The sequence below is a fragment of the Leuresthes tenuis genome, unplaced genomic scaffold (genome assembly GCF_036924035.1).
Source record: "Leuresthes tenuis unplaced genomic scaffold, fLeuTen1.0.hap1 SCAF_4, whole genome shotgun sequence".
Lineage (NCBI taxonomy): Eukaryota > Metazoa > Chordata > Actinopteri > Atheriniformes > Atherinopsidae > Leuresthes > Leuresthes tenuis.
This window is the reverse complement of record NW_027325358.1, coordinates 29,298,822-29,314,412: the sequence shown is the minus strand read 5'-3', so window position 1 is coordinate 29,314,412 and position 15,591 is coordinate 29,298,822.

Genomic DNA, 15,591 nt, shown 5'->3' with positions numbered 1-15,591 from the left:
TCTTACCCATTTTTCAGTAATTATGGGTGGACATTCACACCTTCTTGCAGCCGAACACCTCCTCTCCCGCTATTGATTGTGTACAGTCGGGTATTTTAACCTTTTCTTACCCGCTTTTTACCAAATATGGTCGGACATTCACACCGTCTTACAGCGGAACACCTCTGCTCCCGCTTTTGATGGTGTATAGTCAGGCGCTTGAACCTTTTCTTACCCGCTTTTTACAAACTATGGTCGGACATTCAAACCTTCTTGTAGCCGAAAACCTCCGCTCCCTCTTTTGATTATACATTGTTTGGCATTCGCACCTTATTTACAAACTATAGTCAGACATTCACACCTTGCAGCTGAGCCACCTTAGCTCCCTGTTTTGATAGTGTATGTTCGGGCATTCCAAACTATTCTTACCCCCTTTTTACAAACTATGCTCGGAGATTCACACCTACTCACAGCCGAACAACTCCGCTCCCGCATTTGATGATGTCTTGTCCGGCATTCTAGTCTCTTCTAACACATTTTTCAGCAATTATGGTTGGACATTCACACCTACTCACAGCCGAACCCTTCCGCTCCCGCATTTGATGGTGTATAGCCGGGCATTCTCACCCTTTCTCATCAGCTTTTTCCAAATTATGATCTGACATTCACACCTACTTGCAGTCGAACAGCTCTGCTCCCGCTTTTGATTATGTTTGGTTGGATATTCGAACCTTTTCTTAACTGCTTTTTACAAACTTTGGTCGGACGTTCACACCTTCTTGCAGCCGAACACATCCACTTCCACTTTTGATGGTATATATTCGGGCATTCGAACCTTTTCTTACCCGCTTTTTACAAACCGTGGTCGGACTTTCACACCTTCTTGTAGCCAAACAACTCCGCTCCCGCTATTGATTGTGTACAGTCGGGTATTTTAACCTTTTCTTACCCGCTTTTTACCAAATATGGTCGGACATTCACACCGTCTTACAGCGGAACATCTCCACTCCCGCTTTTGATGGTGTATTGTCAGGCATTTGAACCTTTTCTTACCCGCTTTTTACAAACTATGGTCGGACATTCAAACCTTCTTGTAGCCGAAAACCTCTGCTCCCTCTTTTGATTATACATTGTCGGGCATTCGCACCTTATCTTACCCGCTTTTTACAAACTATAGTCAGACATTCACACATTGGTGCTGAACCACCTCAGCTGGCAATACTACCTTTTCTTACCCGTTTGTGAGTAATTATGGCTGGACATTCACACCTACTTGCAGTCGAACAGCTCTGCTCCCGCTTTTGATTAAGTTTGGTTGGATATTCGAACCTTTTCTTAAGTGCTTTTTACAAACTTTGGTCGGACGTTCACACCTTCTTGCAGCCGAACACCTCCGCTTCCGCTTTTGATGGTATATATTCGGGCATTCGAACCTTTTCTTACAAGCTTTTTACAAACCATGGTTGGACATTCACACCTTCTTACAGCGGAACACCTCCGCTCCCTCTTTTGATGGTGTATGTTTGGGCATTCGAACCTTTTCTTACCCGCTTTTTACAAACTATGCTCGGACATTCAAACCTTCTTGTAGCCAAACACATCCACTCCTGCTTTTGATGATGTATGGTTGGGCATTTTCACCTTTTCTTACCCATTTTTCAGTAATTATGGGTGGACATTCACACCTTCTTGCAGCTGAACAACTCCTCTCCCGCTTATGATCATGTGCGGTTTGATATTCGAAAATTTTCTTTCATGTTTTAAAGCAATTATTGATGGACATTCAAATCTTCTTGTAGCCGAACACATCCACTCCTGCTTTTGATGATGTATGGTTTGGCATTCGCACCCTTTTTTTACCCATTTTTCAGGAATTTTGGGTGGACATTCAGACCTTCTTGCAGCCGAAAACCTCCGCTCCCTCTTTTGATCATACATTGTCGGGCATTCGCACCTTATCTTACCCGGTTTTTACAAACTATAGTCAGACATTCACACCTTGCAGCTGAACCACCTCCGCTCCCTGTTTTGATCATGTATGGTCTGGCAATACTACCTTTTCTTACCCGTTTGTGAGTAATTAATCCCAAAATATTGAGCATAAAATAAGTCTTTATGCTGATGATGTATTACTTTTCCTTCAGAACTCACAGACGTCTCTCAGTCACACGATCACACTCATAAATAAATTCTCAGCACTTTCTGACTACTCTATCAACTGGTCTAAGACCACAGTTCTGCCCATTAACTGTAGGGTCCATAATATACCTGCGATCACTTTACAGTCAGGAAATATTAGATATTTAGGCATAAACATTTCCTCCAGGCTCTCAGAGCTAACAAAGCTAAATTATGTGCAATTATTAAAGACAGTAGAGGACGATCTCTCATTGGAAGTCCTTACCTATATCACTTATGGGGAGAGTTACATCCATTAAAATGATGATACTACCAAAAGTTAACTATTTGTTCTCAATGATCCCCATAAAACCATCTGCTACTTGGTTTAAGTCACTAGATTCATGCATCTCCAAATTTCTGTGGAAAAACAAACCACCACGTATTAGTTTAAAAACCCTACAGAAGACCAAGGACAGTGGTGGATTAGATTTACCTCATTTTCAGCACTATTCCTTAGACAATAGGTTACAATATATATCAAAATGGTTTAAACCTTGTTGTTGTCACAGTTCCCAGAGACGTTGTAATCGTTGAGGATTCTATATTCACCCCCTCATTAGAGGCACGTAATGCAGATTGATGACACTGAATCTTCTTCTCTGTTCATTGCTGGCATCATTCCCAGCATCGTAAGTGTTCGTGGCATTGTTAGCCTCTTCTTCTGGATCTTGATATCGAGAATCCTTTTGTATTTCTGGTTTGTCAGTACTCTCTCTTCGTTCACCGGAGTCTTTGTCTTTTTGTCCTTGAGTTTGGTGATTTTTTCTTCTTTTGATGCCTTGACACAATGTGACAGGTGATACCACGTGGGAGATCCTGTAACTTGGACTGCTGTCCCTGTGCTGCGAAATGGCTGTGCTGCTCAAATGGTCTCTCCTTCATCATGGTTACATGCTGCCATTCCGACATCTCGCCATTCCGACATGGGTCTCCAATTGTCGGAATGGCGACACTTAATTTTTTATCAAACGTCCCACCATTCCGACACTTTTTTCCTCCTATGGTCGGAATGGCGGTATGTTTTTTGTTTTTTTTAACATACCGCCATTCCGACAGTTCCTTTTAATAGCCTATTTTTTACCCAAAACATTTTGCACTAATGATATGCCGGTGCAAATATGCCCTAAAGTTTGGCGCACAAGCTTTGCACATGCAGAGGCCACAGCCTCGCAAACAAACTTTAATAATCTATTATCAAAATCCCCTGAATTTCAAATATAAAAATACAGATATTAATGTAACTCTGGCGAGACTGAAACTGATTAAGCAGAAATACAGTGTCAGTGAGCTGTCACAGCAGCCAGCTGGAGCGGAGCTCTCCACAGAGCCCATGCGTCTTTTGCACGCTGTCATCATATGCAAAAGTAATAATTGCAATTACAGATATCACGGCTACTGCACAGGACACAGTTGCGAGCACTCTGCCTTGCCTTGCCAATAGGAGAAGAGAGAAATGACAGCATAGAACGTATAAAACACAACAAAATTTTGTAAAAACGTTTATTCATGTTATTCACGTGATTTATGAGTACTCACTCCAATTTTGGGAAGCGCGGATGGGCTTTGCGCATTTGGCACAAACACACAGCCGCAACGGTTGTAGCTTTATACAGCCTGTTGATATCTTAAGGACCTAACTGGTCACACCTGGGAGTAAATGTCATGTAGAGATTGTTTTTACATGACATTACAGCTGAACATATAGCTTTCATCCACAAACCAACGTGGGAGAGCCCGAAGACGCATGTGCCAGACGCACATAGGCATGCGTAAAACCAATTTTGACCACTTCATACTGTTTATTTGCTTTCTTTTAGTTAACTTTCGTTTCTTTTGGATTCTTGTGCGTGTTATGGAGCCGTTTTGGTCCATGTTTGTAAGCCTTTTTTTCCTGGATTAAATTTTCGGAAGTTGAAACAAGTGGCATTGGAGTGTGTGATTGAAAACCACCGCGGACTGCTTCTCCTCCTCCAGTTGCGGAAACTTTGTGTTTTTAATAACGCTTGTCTATAAACATGTGTTAAACATATAAATTGCATGAACAGAAAGAAGGGACTCACCTGTTGAGTAACACACATTTCCTTATACGGAAAGCCTTGTCGGAATGGTGGGACATTTGAACGTCAGAATAGCGGGATGTCGCAATGGTGGGATGTCGGAATGGTGGGACGTTTGCATGTCGGAATGGTGGTATGTCGGAATGGTGGTATGTCAGAATGGTGGGATGTCGGAATAGCGGGATGTCGGAATGGCGGGATTTCGGAATGGGTGTTGCCACCCCCTTCATCATATACACAGTTATTTATACATCCCCTTCCACCATGAAGCGTTGTCCCTTTTTGTTTCTCTCTTTGTTCTTAAAATGCTGTTATGCATGTCTAAACCAATCCATTAAATTAGATCATTTTGGCAGTAAAGCGATCTACAATGTGCTTGGTCGCAAAGCTGCTCATCTGTGGTAAACAGCTCTTCAGAAAGGCATTCTTCAATTGATTTCACTAATTCTATGTAATAATTTTGTGATTTCCTACAAAACTACACTTCTTCTCCCATCTGTCTGAGTATTTAATATTGTCTGGGTCCCGTTAAAACATGTATTTTTCCCATCTAATTCCTTGTTTGCTTTAAAACAAGTATTCCCCATTTTCTATCCCTTCAGTAGCCAACCAGTTTGTATGGAGTACACTGGAGCAACTTGACTGATCAGTAAAACACTGCTTTTGTTGTCACCGCAAGGCTTCCCCCGTCGGTTGTTTCACTGAGACACTACTGAGTAACTATAACTCAACACAGTTTATACACATAACATTCCTATACATACTAACAAACAAACAAACAATTATTTATCGCAATTTTCTCATCTCTGTTTGAACGTACACCCAGGTAAATATTCCTGTAGTCTTCTCATACCGACTATGGACCCATTCATTGTTTAACTTCACTGTTTTGCAAATCCTAATTGAATATTACACATTGACATTGAACTTTACTTGATAAGCAGGTCTTCATTGCATTCAGCAGCCTATATGTGAGCATCTATGTGTAAGCTGTTCTTCTTTGCATTTATCAGCAGCAAGCAATTCTTCATTGCACATGCATATGAAAATAGTAAAACAATTCCAATGCGTTAGCGAAACCTTCTATATCAGGAGTGTCCATCATGATGCTGGGAATAAAACCTCTTTCCTAGAATAGTTCAACCTTCATTACTCAACTGATCATAACTCCGCAATGAGCACATTTCAAAGTATCATTCCTCTACATGTATTCAAAAATCTATGTGTAAATGTTTAATATTTCTTATATTTGTTGATGTCATTCTGTGTGCATGTGGCCTAAACCCAATCTCTGTGTGGCAATTTTAATTTAAACAAGTTGAACTCTGCCTCTGATCATTTAAAAAAGGTGTGTACCAATATCAACCTTTCTCAGGTAATTACTGATCCTACAAAACCAAAGAGATCCTTCAAGGTTGTCCCTGATTGGCTCAATCTTAACATATCAAAGGTAGAAAATCCGCAGTATCTGAACTTGGTGTTAGTTATCACTGCTCAATAGCCTGTATCAGAATTGCAAAAATGAAAACATTTAACTCCATAGTTGATAAACACGCCCCTTTTAAAAAGTATAGAACTTAGAACAGGTCTATCCCTGGCTTTCGGCAGAACTGTCTTCTTTACTTTTTTTTCCCCTTGTCCTGTTCAGCATTATGTCAGAAGAATTGTAGTCTGAATACCTTTGATGCCAAACAGATTTGTTTTGCCAAGGGAAGTTTTATAAATGTAAAGCTCCCCTTGATGCCCATTTATTTATTTCTGTTTACAATATATGACATGAACTGAACTGAACCGGACCGGGGGACAAGGAAAGAAGAAGAGGAAAGAAGAGGAAACAGAACAAAAATAGAAACAAAAACCAGACAACCAGCTGCTACACCTGTAAAAAACAAAACAGACAACAATCCATGGCCTATGAGGGGAATCCAGCCTTAGCGCCACCAGGAGCACCTGAAAGCAGACAAGCAGAGAAAAAACAAACACACAAACAAACAAAAACAAGCACAAGAAGCGGCAATCGCATACAACACAGCTGTGGATATAGATGACCTGAGACGACATGATAATACATCAACTGCTTAGTGACCATGCTACTGGACTAATGAATGTGTGTGTGTGTGTGTGAGAACATGCAACACCCATGGCACAGGACCTACATGATAACCGTGCTTAGTTATGAGTGTATAAGCGTACAGGGCCACAATCCACAGCCCCCCCCCCCAAGCAATCAGAAGCAGGCAGAGAGGGCCACAAGACCCAGGCCACCAGCAGCCCCCACAGAGCACAGAACCCAGGCAGCCCACTGCAGGGGCAACCACGCATCCACCCAGAAGACTGCAGAGGAAGCCCCCGGAAAGAGCCCCCATAAGCATAGGGCAGAGGCACTCCGGGAACCAGGGGTAACAGCCCACCGACCCCGCCAGGCCCCAGCCGCCCAGACATGGGCCGTGCACTGGACCTGGGCCCCAGGAGCCCGAGCGCCCCCAAACCCCCCGGCAGAGGCCCCACCCAATACCCAGGAGGGCCAAGCGCCCCAGACAGCCACAAAGTGGGTCAGCGCCTGCCCCAGCGCCCCTGGCCAAGTGCCCTGGGAGTCAAGACGTGCCCACAGGTGGGTGAAGTCGCGAGCAGTGGGGAGAGGCAACGCTGATGCCCCATCGGGAGAAACACAGGCAGGCCAGGCGACAGCAAGTCCCAGATCCAGGCCCAATCATTACCACACACACTTTCACGTCCCATACATCCACACATCCACACATCCTACCTCCCTCGACTCTGCTGGGGTGTAGTGCAGCGGGCACACCAGGAGGCCAGCAACCCCCCAGCCACCAAAGACCCCGAACCAGCAGAACAATTAATTAATCCTCCTGGCCCCTCCTGCCCCAAGCAGACACCAGGAAGCAGGGGTGTGCGAAGAAGACCCCTCCCCTCACCCTTCTGGCTCTTCAATATTTTCTAATAGTGAGCAATTAAAATTGAGGGGCAGCCAAACTTGTAGAACTGGGAGCGCGGCACTCTGGGCAGCCTACATACCCAAAGAGCCCCGCCCACCAGATGCCACTCAGTGTAACCACCCCCCAAGACCTAATGTGTGTGTGTGAGTGTGTTTGATAAGTAGTAATGTCTAAGGTGTAATTAAAACAGGGGCAGGGAACTGCAGAGTGCAACCAAAGGGGACCACCTACGTGGCCCCATCCACTACACCCCACCGAACACACACGCCCCCAAAACCCTTCATGTGTGAGTGTGTGCTGTGTACAGGAGCCAGAAGGGAGAGGGGTATGGGGATATATTCCGGGGGAGCTACTCTCCCCCAGAGAGGGCAGCCAGGGACTGGCTGCAATAGGCATCCCCGCTACCTGGGAGCCAACAATGGGTAGGAGGGCCTGATGTCCACCAGGCTCGGGGCCTGCAGCGACCATATTCCGGGAGCTACTGTACCCCCAAAAGGTACCCATCCCGCCCCACCCCACTCAACCCAATCCCACCCAGATGGACCTCTACAAAAAACAAACAAACAAACCACCCGGTCACACCAGTTGCAGCAGCCCGGGCCTGAGACCCACCATCACCCAGCAACCCACCACCACCACTATGTGATAAAACTAATCAGAGGGGACCAGAGAGAATGAAATTCAGCCAATTGATGTTTTGAGGAGGCAGACATTGTTTCCATGCTAATATAATCTAAAAGAAAATTTCTAAACTGGTTAATACACAGGTTGTTCTTCGCTTTCCAGTTCATGAGAATAGTTTTCTTTGCGATACATAACACTGTGACAACCATGTGTGCTGAGTTAATTTCCATGTTGATGTTGTCTAAGTCACCCAGTATGCACAGTGTGGGGCATGCAGGGATGCTACACTTTAGCCATGTTGATAGGTCCTCACAGACTTCAAGCCAGAACTTCTGGACAGGCGCAGAAAACCACAAAGCGTGTGCATAATCATCAGGTGTGTTATCTGTGCAATGTGAGCAGATGTTTGAGTGTGTTAGACTCATCCTGAACATCCTTTGTCCTGTATAGTGTGTTCTATGAAGGATTTTGTATTGTATGAGCTGTAAATTAGGATTTCGAGTCTTTATGAAGGTGTTCAAACATATTTGTGGTTAGAAGCTATGACCAGAACTGATGGATAAATCTGCCTCCCATTTTGAGGATGGAAGAGACATTGTGTCATCTATCTTAGACAATAATTTATATATTTTTGATAGTAGTTTTGGGGTACAGCTGCTTAGAAATTCTGCTACCCTAGTCGGGGGTTGTAAGTCTGGTTGGTGGAGGATATATCCATCCATCCATCCATCATCTGCCGTGGGTCGGGTCGCGGGGGCAGCAGCTTGAGCAGAGAAACCCAGACGTCTCTGTCCCCGGCCACTTCCTCCAGCTCTTCCGGGGGGACCCCGAGGCGTTCCCAGGCCAGCCGAGAGACATAGTCTCTCCAACGTGTCCTGGGTCTCCCCCGGGGTCTCCTCCCAGTGGGACGTGCCCGGAACACCTCCCCAGGGTGGCGCCCAGGGGGCATCCTAACCAGATGCCCGAGCCACCTCATCTGACTCCTCTCAATGCGGAGGAGCAGCGGTTCTACTCCGAGCCCCTCCCGGATGACTGAGCTTCTCACCCTATCTCTAAGGGAGAGCCCAGACACCCTGCGGAGGAAACCCATTTCGGCCGCTTGTATTCGCGATCTTGTTCTTTCGGTCACTACCCACAACTCGTGACCATAGGTGAGGATGGGAACGTAGATTGACCAGTAAGTAGAGAGCTTCGCCTTCTGGCTCAGCTCCCTCTTCACAACGACGGGTCGGTGCAGAGCCTGCAACACTGCAGGCGCCGCACCGATCCGCCCGTCAATCTCCCGCTCCATTCGTCCGTCACTCGTGAACAAGACCCCGAGATACTTGAACTCCTCCTCTTGGGGAAGGATCTCATTCCCGACCCGGAGAGAGCATTCCACCCTTTTCCGGCTGAGAACCATAGTCTCGGATTTGGAGGTGCTGATTCTCATCCCAGCCGCTTCACACTCGGCTGCGAATCACTCCAGTGAGAGCTGAAGGTCACGGCCTGACGACGCTAACAGAACCACATCATCTGCAAAAAGCAGAGACCCGATTCTGAGGTCGCCAAATGGGACACCCTCAACGCCCTGGCTCCGCCTAGAAATTCTGTCCATAAAAGTTAGGAACAGAATCGGTGACAAAGGGCAGCCCTGACGGAGTCCAACTCTCACCGGAAACGTATCCGACTTACTGCCGGCAATGCGGACCAAACTCTGGCACCGGTCATACAGAGACCGAACGGCCCCTATCAAGGGGTCCGGCACTCCATATTCCCGGAGCACCCCCCACAGGACTCCACGAGGGACACGGTCGAACGCTTTCTCCAAGTCCACAAAACACATGTAGACTGGTTGGGCGAACTCCCATGCACCCTCCAGGATCCTGCCGAGGGTATAGAGCTGGTCCACTGTTCCACGGCCAGGACGAAAGCCACACTGCATCTCCTGAATCCGAGGCTCGATTATCCGACGGATCCTCCTCTCCAATACCCCCAAATAGACCTTACCAGGGAGGCTGAGGAGTGTGATACCCCTATAGTTGGAACACACCCTCCGGTCCCCCTTTTTAAAGAGGGGGACCACCACCCCAATCTGCCAGTCCAGAGGCACTGTCCCCGATGTCAACGCGATACTGCAGAGGCGTGTCAGCCAAGACAGCCCTACAACATCCAGAGCCTTGAGAAACTCAGGACGGACCTCATCCACCCCCGGGGCCTTGCCACCGAGGAGCTTTTTAACCACCTCGGCAACCTCAGCCCCAGAAATGGGAGGCCCCGTCTCCGAGCTCTCCGACTCTGCCTCTTCCGAGCACGTGTTGGTAGGATTGAGGAGTTCCTCGAAGTACTCCCCCCACCGACTCACAACATCCCTAGTTGAGGTCAGCAAAGCCCCGTCCGCACTGTAAACAGTGTTGACTGTGAGCCGCTTCCCCCCCCTGAGACGCCGGATGGTGGACCAGAATCTTTTCGAGGCCGTCCGGAAATCGTTCTCCATGGTCTCACCGAACTCCTCCCAGGCCCGAGTTTTTGCCTCAGCAACCGCCGAAGCCGCGGCCCGTCTGGCCCGTCGGTACCTATCAGCTTCTTCCAGGGTCCCACTGGCCAAAAAGGCCCGATAGGACTCCTTCTTCAGCTTGACGGCTTCCCTCACCACTGGTGTCCACCAGCAGGTTCGAGGGTTGCCGCCACGACAGGCACCGACCACCTTACGGCCACAACTCCGACCAGCTGCCTCGGCAATGGAGTCACGGAACATGGCCCATTCAATGTCCCCCACCTCAAATATGGTTGAAGCTCTGCCGGAGGTGGGAGGTAAAGCTCCTTCTGACGGGGGATTCTGACAAACGCTCCCAGCAGACCCTCACAATACGTTTGGGCCTGCCAGGTCTGATCGGCATCCTCCCCCACCAGCGGAGCCAACTCACCACCAGGTGGTGATCAGTTGACAGCTCCGCCCCTCTCTTCACCCGAGTGTCCAGGACATACGGCCGCAAGTCCGATGATACAACCACAAAGTCGATCATCGAACTGCGGCCAAGGGTGTCCTGGTGCCAAGTGCACATATGGACACCCTTATGCCTGAACATGGTGTTCGTTATGGACAGTCTATGACTGGCACAGAAGTCCAACAACATAACACCACTCTGATTCAGATCGGGGGGGCCGTTCCTCCCAATCACACCCCTCCAGGTCTCACTGTCATTGCCCACGTGAGCATTGAAGTCCCCCAGCAGAATGAGGGAGTCTCCGGTAGGAGCATTCTCCAGTGCCTCCCCCAGAGACTCCAAAAAGGGTAGGTACTCTGAACTGCTGTTTGGCGCATAGGCACAAACAACAGTCAGGACTCGTCCCCCCACCCAAGGCGGAGGGAGGCTACCCTCTCGTTCACTGGGGTAAACCCCAATGTACTGGCACACAGCCGGGGGGCAATAAGTATGCCCACACCTGCTCTGCGCCTCTCACCACGGGCAACTCCAGAGTGGAAGAGAGTCCAACCCCTCTCAAGAGTACTGGTTCCAGATCCCAAGCCGTGCGTCGAGGTGAGTCCGACTATATCTAACGGTCTGATGAAGTTTCAACAATAAACAACAAACTTTGTATTATGAGAAAGAACCAGACTCATTCTTTAGGAATCCGAAAATAAGCTCTATTTTACGAGTTATGCACGAATTCGGATTCTCCTATAAAATGAATTCCTTAACTCAAACCAAGTTAAGACTGCTTTGTCCTTCATATTTATTCATGTCTAATCAAGTTTCAATGATAAACAACGTTGTACTTTGTAGAATGAGAAAGAACTTCTTCAGCAATAAGCATCTCTCGACAAATGACGAAATACAGATTTTGCTATAAAATTAATTGCTATCAGCCTGACGTAAAACTGTTTGTCTTCCTTATTTATCCACTTCAAATCAAGTTTCAACAATTAAAAAAATTTTGTAGTTTGAGAAAGGACAACTTAATCTTGAGCAATCAGTATAAAAAGAAGGTAAGCAAAGGTGCGAATGTCAAACCATACATGATCAAAACAGGGAGCGGAGGTGTTTGGCTGAGACAAGGTGTGAATGTCCACCCATAATTAATGAAAAGCGGGCAACAAGTAGGTTCGAATGCCCAACCATACATCATCAAAAGCAGGAGTGGATATGTTCGGCTACAAGAAGGTTTGAACGTCTGACCATAGTTTGTAAAAAGCGGGTAAGAAAAGGTTTGAATGCCCGAACATACACCATCAAAGGAGGGAGCAGAGGTGTTCCGCTGTAAGAAGGTGTGAATGTCCGACCATAGTTGGTAAAAAACGGGTAAGAAAAGGTTAAAATACCCGACTGTACACAATCAGTAGCGGGTGCGGAGTTGTTCGGCTACTAAAAGGTGTGAAAGTCCGACCATGGTTTGTAAAAAGCGGGTAAGAAAAGGTGCGAATGCCCGAAAATGTATGATCAAAAGAGGGAGCGGAGGTGGTCGGCTGCAAGAAGGTGTGAATGTACACCCATAATTACTGAAAAATGGGTAAGAAAAGGTGCGAATGCCTAACTATACATAATCAAAAGCAGGAGTGGATGTGTTCGGCTCCAAGAAGGGTTGAATGTCTGACCATAGTTTGTAAAAAGCAGGTAAGAAAAGGTTTGACTGCCCGAACATACACCATCAAAAGAGGGAGCGGAGGTGTTCCGCTGTAAGAAGGTGTGAATGTCCGACCATAGTTGGTAAAAAGCGGGTAAGAAAAGGTTAAAATACCCGACTGTACACAATCAATAGCGGGAGCGGAGTTGTTCGGCTACTAAAAGATGTGAAAGTCCGACTATGGTTTGTAAAAAGCGGGTAAGAAAAGGTGCTAATGCCCGACAATGTATGATCAAAAGAGGGAGTGGAGGTTTTCGGCTGTAAGAAGGTCTGAATGTCCAACTATAATTTGTAAATACTGGGTAAGAAAGGCTTGAAAGCCCGACTATACACCATCATAAGCGGGAGAGGAGGTGTTCAGCTGCAAGAAGGTGTGAATGTCCACCCATAATTACTGAAAAATGGGTAAGAAAAGGTGCGAATGCGCAAACATACATCATCAAAAGCAGGAGTGGATGTTTTGGGCTACAAGAAGGTTTGAAAGTCCGACCATGGTTTGTAAAAAACGGGTAAGAAAAGGTACGAATGCCCGACAATGTATGATCAAAAGATGGAGCGGAGGTTTTTGGCTACAAGAAGGTTTGAATGTCCGACCATAGTTTGTAAAAAGCAGGTAAGAAAAGGTTCAAATGCCTGACAATACACCATCAAAAGCGGGAGCGGAGGTGTTCCGCTGTAAGACGGTGTGAATGTCCGACCATAGTTGGTAAAAAGCGGGTAAGAAAAGGTTAAAATACCCGACTGTACACAATCAATAGCGGGAGCGGAGTTGTTCGGCTACAAGAAGGTGTGAAAGTCCAACCATGGTTTGTAAAAAGCTGCTAAGAAAAGGTTCGAATGCCCGAATATATACCATCAAAAGCGGAAGCGGAGGTGTTCGGCTGCAAGAAGGTGTGAACGTCCGACCAAAGTTTGCAAAAAGCAGTTAAGAAAAGGTTCGAATATCCAACCAAACATAATCAAAAGCGGGAGCAGAGCTGTTCGACTGCAAGTAGGTGTGAATGTCCAGCCATAATTACTCACAAACGGGTAAGAAAAGGTAGTATTGCCTGACCATACATGATCAAAACAGGGAGCTGAGGTGGTTCAGCACGAAGGTGTGAATGTCTGACTATAGTTTGTAAAAAGCGGGTAAGATAAGGTGCGAATGCCCGACAATGTATGATCAAAAGAGGGAGCAGAGGTTTTCAGCTGCAAGAAGGTCTGAATGTCCACCTAAAATTCCTGAGAAATGGGTAAAAAATAGGTGCGAATGCCAAACCATACATCATGAAAAGCAGGAGTGGATGTGTTCGGCTACAAGAAGATTTGAATGTCCATCAATAATTGCTTTAAAACATGAAAGAAAATTTTCGAATATCAAACCGCACATGATCATAAGCGGGAGAGGAGTTGTTCAGCTGCAAGAAGGTGTGAATGTCCACCCATAATTACTGAAAAATGGGTAAGAAAAGGTGAAAATGCCCAACCATACATCATCAAAAGCAGGAGTGGATGTGTTCGGCCACAAGAAGGTTTGAATGTCCGAGCATAGTTTGTAAAAAGCGGGTAAGAAAAGGTTCGAATGCCCAAACATACACCATCAAAAGAGGGAGAGGAGGTGTTCCGCTGTAAGAAGGTGTGAATGTCCGACCATAGTTGGTAAAAAACGGGTAAGAAAAGGTTAAAATACCCGACTGTACACAATCAATAGCGGGAGCGGATGTGTTTGGCTACAAGAATGTGTGACAGTCCGACCATGGTTTGTAAAAAACGGGTAAGAGAAGGTGCGAATGCCCGACAATGTATGATCAAAAGAGGGAGTGGAGGTTTTCGGCTACAAGAAGGTTTGAATGTCCGACCATAGTTTGTAAAAAGCGGGTAAGAAAAGGTTCAAATGCCTGACTATACACCATCAAAAGCGGGAGCGGAGGTGTTCCGCTGTAAGACGGTGTGAATGTCCAACCATAGTTGGTAAAAAGCGGGTAAGAAAAGGTTAAAATACCTGACTGTACATAATCAATAGCGGGAGCGGAGTTGTTCGGCTACAAGAAGGTGTGAAAGTTAAACCATGGTTTGTAAAAAGCTGCTAAGAAAAGGTTCGAATGCCCGAATATATACCATCAAAAGCGGAAGCGGAGGTGTTCGGCTGCAAGAAGGTGTGAACGTCCGACCAAAGTTTGAAAAAAGCAGTTAAGAAAAGGTTCGAATGCCCGAATATATACCATCAAAAGCGGGAGCAGAGCTTTTTCGACTGCAAGTAGGTGTGAATGTCCAGCCATAATTACTCACAAACGGGTAAGGAAAGGTAGTATTGCCAGACCATACATGATCAAAACAGGGAGCTGAGGTGGTTCAGCTGCAAGGTGTGAATGTCTGACTATAGTTTGTAAAAAGCGGGTAAGACAAGGTGCGAATGCCCGACAATGTATGATCAAAAGAGGGAGTGGAGGTCTTCGGCTGCAAGGTCTGAATGTCCAACCATAATTTTTAAAAACCGGGTAAGAAAAGGCTCGAAAGCCCGACTATACACAATCAAAAGCGGGAGCGGGAGGTTTTCAGCTGCAAATCCTTCACTCAAACCAAGTGAAAACTGCTTTGTCCTTCATATTTATCAATGTCTAGATCGACTTCAACAAAGAACAACATTGTAATTTGCAGTAAAGAAAGAGCAAATCAAAAGTTTTAGGAATCCGAGAATAAGCTTATTTTCATGAGTTCTGCACGATTATTGATTTTACTATAAATGAATGCCTTCACTCAAACTATGTTAAAACTGCTTTGTCCTTCATATTTATCAATGTCTAGATTGACTTCAACAAAGAACAACACTGGATTTTGCAGTAGAAGAAAGAGCAACACTGAAGGATCAGTAATCCGAGAATAAGCTTATTTTCATACGTTCTGCATGATTTGGGATTTTATGTATAAAATGAATTCCTTCACTCAAACCAAGTTAAAACTGCTTTGTCCTTCATATTTATCAATGTCTAGATCGACTTCAACAAAGAACAACATTGTATTTTGCAGTAGAAGAAAAAGCAACACTGAAGGATCAGGAATCCGAGAATAAGCTTCTTTTCATACGTTCTGCATGATTTGGGATTTTATGTATAAAATGAATTCCTTCACTCAAACCAAGTGAAAACTTCTTTGTCCTTCATATTTATCAATGTCTAGATTTACTTCAACAAAGAACAACATTGTATTTT